Source organism: Panthera tigris, chromosome F2, assembly GCF_018350195.1.
Source record: "Panthera tigris isolate Pti1 chromosome F2, P.tigris_Pti1_mat1.1, whole genome shotgun sequence".
Classification (NCBI taxonomy): domain Eukaryota; kingdom Metazoa; phylum Chordata; class Mammalia; order Carnivora; family Felidae; genus Panthera; species Panthera tigris.
In genome coordinates this window covers 33,534,660-33,543,281 of record NC_056676.1, presented here as the reverse complement: position 1 = coordinate 33,543,281, position 8,622 = coordinate 33,534,660, and positions in this window count along the sequence as shown.

Here is an 8,622-nt window from a genome sequence, read left to right as displayed (position 1 = left end):
TTATGGTTATTATCTGGATGGCAAAAATTGAGGCTCAGGAAAGCTAGTTCCCTAATATAACATATCAGGGAAACGATGCATGCTCTAACTAAATTCCAGCTCCAGCCATTAAATATAATACCATCATCTGTGCTAGCAAAAACGTCATCACATAACTATAACATATCACTTTATTTCTTACTTAGGTTTATTTTGAAGAAGAGAAGTAATGGAATTATGTAGGAATTCTTAGAATTCTGCTAAATACCATTCCATTCCATCTTAGCTATGACTGTATGTCACATGTCATTCATATGAGCTTGACACATGGGGGAAGAAATCCCTGCACCTCTGGTTCAAAATGCATTTGTGATCCATTTACAAAGTCTTTCAGGAATACAGAAATAAAAACTACATAGTTTTGCTGCTATATTAGTGGAAGAGACACATATAAGTGGTCTCTTGTTTAGATTTTTAAAACCATAAAAGATTTCTCCTGTGCACTCCTGGAAGACTGGAAGCCTTTAACTGAGAGTCCAGCACCTAATAGGAGGGGCTCAATAAATATTCACAGATAAATCGACCTCTGTGTATGTCAGGTACTTTGGATTATAAGAAGGAAAGTAAAAACTTAGGCTTCCTGAAGCAAAGGGAAGGTAAGAATTCACACAAAGGGACAGAGACGGAGACCCAGAGATGCAAACAGCTCTGGGGACCAACTTCTCCCTCCTTTCTTCTGGCCTTCAAGGTCTTTGTCTCATAGATCCCATGTGCTGTTTTCTTCCTTTTTCTCTATTAGACAATCCTCTTTGTAGTTCTTTAGTTTAGTTTGTAAGGAAGTCTGCCTGATAGACTCACCTACTCATTATTATCTCTTTTGGGCAGAAATTTATATTCTAGGCCATTTCTTGCTCCAAATTTGAGTGTGTTCCCTGATCCATCCAATAAGTGCTCATTGGTAACTCAAAATACAATGAAGTGCTGCTTTTTTGCATTAGTTCCTATGATCTTTTACTTAAGGATCTAATTTGACTTGTATCAACAGCATAGACTTTGGCTATATCTCTGCCCAGGTCATTTCAGAACAAGTCTAACACTTTGCTTCCTGTCCTTGAAGAGCAAAGAAAAATTATATGAAATATTGACAGAATTTTTTTAAGATTTTATTTTTGAGTAATCTCTATACCCAATGTGGGGCTCGAACTTACAACCCCAAGAATAAGAGTCACATGCTCTAATGACTGAGCCAGTCAGGACCTTTCATTGAGAATTCTTTTTAAAAGAAATATAACAGAAATCCAGATGTGCCAGAATATCAAACACTGAAGAAAGAAGTTTGATCGATACCAAAAAAAAAATGAAATAATCCAATTAAAAATGGGCAGAGGACCTGAATAGACATTTTTCAAAAAAAGACATATAGACCGCCAATAGACACATAAAAAAATGTTCAACATCACTAATCATTAGAGAAATACAAGTCAAAACCATAATAAGATCTCACCTTATGCCAGTCAGCACGGTTTGTATCAAAAAGTCAAGAAATAACAAGCGTTGGCAATGATGAAAAGGGAATCCTGGTGCACTATTGGTAGCAATGTGAATTGGTGCAGTCACTTAGAAAACAGGGTAGAAGTTGGTTATTCAAGAAGTTAAAGATGGAAATATCATACAACACAGTAATTCTACTTATGGGTATGTAACAAAGAAAACAAAAACACTAATTCAAAAAGATATATACACTACTATGTTTAGTGCAGTGTTATTTACAATCGCAAAGATAATGGAAGCAACCTAAGTGTCCACTGATAAATGAATGGACAAAGAAGATGCAGCATATATATACAATGCAATATTACTCAGCCATAAAAAAGAATGAAATCTTGCCACTTGCAACATGTATGGACCCAGAGAGCATAATGTTAAGTGAAATAAGTCAAACAGAAAAGACAATTACCATATGATTTCACTTATATGTGGAATCTAAAAAACAAAACAACTTGTGATGAGCACTGAGTATTGTATGAAAGTGATGAATCACTGAATTCTACTCCTGAAACTAATATCGCATTGTATGTTAACTAACTAAAATTCTTTTAAATGTTTATTTATTTATGAGGCAATGTTTATTTAAATGTTTATTTCTTTATTTTTGAGAGAGTGAGAGACAGAGATTGAGAGCATGAGTGGAGGAGGAGCAGAGAGAGAGGGAGAGAGAGGAAGACAGAATTCCAAGCAGGCTCTGCACTGTCAGCGCAGAGCCCAACATGGGGCTCAAACCCATGAACTGTGAGATCATGACCTGAGCCAAAACCAAGAGTTGGATGCTCAACAAACTGGGCACCCCTTAACTAACTAGAATTTAAATAAAAATTTGAAAATATAAATAAATAAATAAATAAATAAATAACAAAACAAAGAGAATGGAAATAGACTCATGAATACAGAGAACCTACTGGTGGTTGCCAGAGTGGTGAGGTAGCAGTGAGGGGATGGATGAAATCGGTGAAGGGAATTTTGTACAAACTTCTAGTCATAAAATAAGTCAATCACAGGGATGAAAAGTATAGCACAGGGAATATAGTCAATAATATTATAATAACTTTGCACAATGGTAGATGGTAACTACACTTACTGTGGTGAGCATTTCATAATATATAGAATTGTTGAATCACTATGTGGTACACCTGAAGTTAATGTAATGTTGTATGTCAACTATACTGAAATTAAAAAAAAAAAAGAAAGTAGTTTGAAAGTGAGTTGTTTCTCCTCAAAGATTAGAGTTGACACAAACCAAATTCATGCACCACTTACTTTGTATGAAAAATATTTTTGACAGCTAACTAAGTGGTTAGGACTTTATTTTTAAAGTTAGTTATTTTATAAGTTAGGACTTATAAACTTTAAAGATTATAGAAATTTGATACACTGGTAATAGTAGGTTACATTCTGAGACATATAGAAATAGCTTTGCCCTCATGGTAAAAGAATGTGCCTTGTAATTAGGCTCCAGAATAACAAACATGCCAGTGAAAGACAGAATATGGGAAAGAAATTCATTGTTTCCCCCCAAAAATGAAGCTGTTAATAAGATACATTTTAAGACATCAGGGATATGAGTATAGCTTGATAAGTGTTTATATTGGTTTTTCAGTTTGGCACCTACATATATGCTGTAAAAATTTTGACTTCTTGTCAAAGGTAAATTTACATACAATCTAAGCACATAGAGAATCTAGATTGCACATTCCCCCCACTTTAAAATGTTTATTTATTTTGAGAGAGAGAGAGTGAGCACGTGTGTGCATGTGAGCAGGGGAGTGGCAGAGAGAGAAAGGGAGAGAGAGAATCCCAAGCAGGCTCCATACTGTCATCACTGAGGCTCAATCTCACAAACTGTGAGATCATGACCTGAGCCAAAATCGAAAGTCAGACACTTAAATGACTGAGCCACTCAGACACTCCTCTCCCTTCTTTTAAAGTGATGAAAACTTGCTATATATATTCCATAAAATCCTTTAGCAGGAAGTAATAATAAATAAAGTATAGGCCCATAAATAGGAAATATTCAGGAGATCTTGAAGAATATAATTTCACTTTCCCATATAACACACATCTTATGTAAAAGGATATTGAAATGGTGTTATGGATTAAATTGTGTCTCCTCCCCCTCAACAAAAGATATGTTGGAGTCTTAAACCTCCATTACTCAGAATGTGATCTTATTGGAAAATAAGGTAGGTGCAGATATAATTAGTTAGGATGAAGTCATACTGGAGTAGTGTGGGCCCTTATTCCAATATGACTGATGTCCTTATAAAAGGGAGAAATTTGGACACAGACACACAGGGAGAACCCCCATGGAGATTGGAGTTATACCACCTCAAGTCAAGGAACTACCAGAAGCTAGGAGAGGGGCCTAGAACAGATTCTTCATTAGCTCCTTCAGAGACCCAGACAACACCTTGACCTTAGACTTCCAGGCTCTGGGGCTGTGAGGCAATGAAGTGTTGTTTAAGCCCTTCAGTTTGTGGTACTATGTTACATTCAAAGAATCCACAAGAATGTTAAGCTTGCATGCTGTGAAGGAGCAGAGTTGGACAATACCCAACACGTCTGTTAGAATGAACTCATTTATATAAAAGCTGAAAATCTGCTGTTGAAAAAGACACAGGAACACTGACTTCACTGGGATTCAAGTCTATAAAAACATGTAAACTGAGTGGCACATGACTAAAAACAGACTGAATCATGAAAGGGAAGGCACCACAAGGTAAAACAGAGTCTGGATCCTGAGCTGCCCATTGCTTGAAGGCCAAATGGCCCCGATGCTGTGGAAGCATTCTAGAAACGTGTGTGTGTGTGTGTGTGTGTGTGTGTGTGGTGAAAACCTGTGCCTCTCATCGTTTTGGAGCACAGACAGCTCTTTAGTGGGTGGGACATTGCAATAGTGTGTAAGAGAAAGTGAGCACCTTTTTTCCTGACAGCATCACAACCTGTATGGGTTGAAGGAGGCCCACATTAAGGCCATGCAACTATCAGAGCTTAAACTGAAAGTCCCGGCAAGGTTGACAATTCTCCAGTTATGTGAGTGGTTCCCAGCCCCAGGTGCAGTGGCAGCTGTCCCATTTCCTCACTGGTAGCAGGGTGATAGAAGGACACAGAGTCAGAGACCCCAGGGCTCCATTCATAACCTATGGAGGTTTCCCAGAAGGGATTTCTGGTTTCCCGTTCCACTAACAAACAATAATAGTAAATTATGCCTAAGGAAATTTTTTTTTCAAATAAATTTAGGTACTCCTCAGATCTGCAGAAATACTTGGAGAGAAAGAATCTATCTCAGACCAAACTTTCTGCATGTCTGTCAGTTAAGATTGGAGCATCAAAAAATTTAAACTTTAATATATATGTTTCCTGATTTATATACAAATTTGGATATAGCTATCTTACTACTTTATGTTTAAAGTCAGTTTATTATCTTTTATACAGATATAAAATTAATTATTTGAAGGAAAGTAACATTAAAAAAAAACATGTTACAACCTAATGGCTATAGCAACTATTTTATTTACTCAGTAGATTAGGCCGAAAGGCAGGCAAATGAAAACGAAACGAAGCAAATACACTAAAGGCTTCCTCACTGGCATAATGGAAAAGGCTATGGAAACGCTTGAGAATGCTCCCCACAAAGTGTTGCTTGAGCTCTATGAGATCAGCTAGAAAAAAAAAATGGTGGAGTCTTCCAAGCTCTGACAGCTTTCTCTATTAGAAGGAAGCGTCAGAGACTCGTGTCTTCACAAACTCATTCCAGGACTGTCATTCCACAGTTAAAGGACCATTTATCTGCTGGATAGTGTCCATCTTGGAGATGTCACTGTGGGTGTTCCTTGAGCTATACCTGGAAGAATCAGATATTCCACTGGGCTTGCAGCATGACCAATGTTTGTTCTGAAGTGAAAAGCCTCAACGTGGTTGTTGGAAGTAGCCATATATTTACCTATGTGGTTCCACATTTCCATAAGCCTGGAAAAAATCCAATTGTTACATCATGAAATGGATTGCTGCATGGTTCAATCACTGAATTTTTAATAGCCTTAAGTAACATTTATTGAGCACTTGCCACGAGCAAGGAATAGTGTTAAGAATTTTGCCTAGATTATCTTTTTTTTTTAGATTTTTAAAATTTATTTTGAAAGAGAGACAGAGACAGAGAGAGTGTGAATGTGGGAGAGGCAGAAAGAGAGGGAGAGAGAGAGACAATCCCAGGCAGGCTCCGCACTATCGGTGCAGAGCCTCATGTGGTGCTTTAACTCACGAACCATGATCATGACCTGAACAGAAGTCGGATGCTTAACCAACTGAACCACCCAGGTGTCTCCTAGATTATTTGTTTCAATCCTAAAAATAACTTTAACAAATAGGTACCCTTGTTATCTCCATCAAATGCATGAGGAAACTAAAGCCCATGGCAGCCAAGTATCTTAACTATCATCTCACAGGGAGCGATAGCAGAGCTGGTGGTCACACTTTGGCATCCGGGCCAACCTTACACTCTTAGCCCCATCTTACGCTATCTGAGTCAGCCAGATGGAAGCTGATCCTCAAGTGAGGTCGCGGCTTCAGTTTTGTTTGATGGGAAAATAGATCTTATTTTGAGTATTTTTATAAGAGCAACCATCTATTGATTGCTTACTATGAGCCAGACTACACGAATGCTCTTTGTACATATCCCGTTTACTTCTGACCTCAACCCTCTACCATGTAGTATTACACATTTTATACACCAAGGAATGGGACTGAATCACTAAGCACTTTTTTCAAAGTCACACAGTTGGAATAGAAGTCTCTCAGCCCAACTCTAAAGGCTATATACTACCTGCTCTAAACTTTCTTCTTTTATTCAAAGAATTTTATTTTTATTTGTTTGGTACTTTTTCTATTAATCCCTGCTGGTAATAATGATGCCTATGAAATACCTTTTTCCTCAAAGCTGATATTTATGTTTTCATGTCATATCAAGACTAAGATAAGCTAAGAAAGTGTGCTCAGTAGTAATTTCCCACAGAATGGTCAATAAGTAAAACAAGTAAAAACTGTCATTCTGAAACAGATATATCATCTCCCCTTTAAAAAAAAAAAATGAAGGGAAAAATGAGAGAAAAGGGGAAGAAATCCTGAGTGTTTGGAGCTTGTCTCCAATATCACCTTGCCTAGGAGCTGTGGAATCATTCTGCTGGTCCCAATGGGAAGACCATGAGTGTGACTTATTTGACCAATAATCATTTTTAAAATATACCTTTCAGTGCATTTTGCAGAAGGTAATGCAGTAAGGAAGCAATTGGATTTTATTTTATAGTTACATAAGGGTTTTTCTAGACTTTGAAGCAAATGGGGCAAAGGCTTGCTCTTCATCCATCTAGTCTTTATTGGTTTCTGTACTTAAAAATGACTTCACAGAATGATCACAGCATAAATTCTTGGGGGCATTATCCAAGAATGCGATATAGATGGTATCCTTGGCATCGGGGATCAGAAAGAGAGGAAAGGCGACAGATGAAGTCAGTCATAGCTGTTTGAGAACAGTAGCCTGATCTGATTTCGACTCATACTAAAGACTTTTCATTTTTGGTCTCTTTTGGGGTCCATAGTTCTTCTAATCGTAGCTGATATTTTTTGAGTGCTTACTAAGCATGGTAGTATTTATCTTACATAGATTAGCTCACAAGAATCTTATGTGAAGGCTAGCATTATAATCCTCATTTTATAGATGAGGAAATAGAGATTTAAAGAGATTAAATAACTTGCCCCAATTCATGCAGCTAAGAGACAAAAAGCCAGGCAATGGATGTAGACAATCTAACTCCACACCCTGTTACGATCAACCACATTTGCCACACTTCTTTCTGGCTCCTGCTGGTGCCAAAATCTTGTTTAAGGCCCTATCCAACTTTTAAGTGAGATTTGCAAATATTTATTTGTGCAAAATATGCCTCTATTCAACTGACAGGGAAGAAACGAATAATAAAATAGTAGAGAATGTAAAAATAATTTACATTTGAATTTGTTTAATGTGATAAAATTTACCATTTTAATCACTTTCAAATTTACAGTTCAGACATTCACATTGTCGTGACTGTCATCAGCATCCATCTCTAGAACTCTTCATTACGTATGACTTTAAAATACATTCATTCATTCATTCATTCAGTAATAGCTATTCAAAGTCTAGCTGAACCTCTGCTCTGAGCCAGACACTGTATTAGACAAAGCCCGGCCCACTTCATATTCTCACATTCTCCCACAAGGCTGGCCAGCCAAGCCTGGTGAGTCTTTTTCCTTGCTGCTTGGACCCCAAACCCAGCAGTTTAGAGAAAGAACAGAGCTGGGGATAGGGAGTTGCTACAGTCAGAGATGGCCATGCACCATCAAGTATCATTCTTCACATTATAGAGTGGAAAGCATGAACACAAAACTTGTATTTGCATCCCCTTTTTGCCACATTTGTGGGCACTTAGATATGTTTCCTAGTTCCTCTGCGTCCCCAAGGCTTCATTTGTAACATGGAAATAATTTTTACTTTATTGCATTGAGAACAAGAGAGATAACACATGTATGGGAGAAGCTTTAAAAATAACTAGCGTGACAAGGAAAATAAACATTTATAATTCTCCCACCACCTTTATGAAAAAGGAGATCTTGAAACTGGAGGCACTTTCCTTTGCTGGCTTTTTGCATGCTTAAGTGTAGTATACTATCAAGAGATGGTTTTGTGTGCACTTGTGTGCAAGTGTGTGTTCGTGTTCACATGTGTATGCGTGCGTGCATACACATACGAGTGTGTACATGTGTGAATTAGGAGGGAGGAGGAGGGGAAGATAGAACTAAATTACTGGTTAGAAAGAGAGGAGAAAATGAGGCCCCAGGGAGGCTTCAGGGATAGGGGACCACAGTCCAGGGAGATTCAGAGCCCTTGAGGAGAAAAAGGATAGAGTTGGTGAGTCCCTTTTTTCTTGCTATGCACTATAGGATAAAAAAATTTCACTTCTGTTCTCTCTTTGATAGCTTTAAATACTTGTATTTTCTCTTTATTTTTGAGATTATATGCAAGGGGAGTGACGTTGAAAAGATGTAGCACTAAATTCT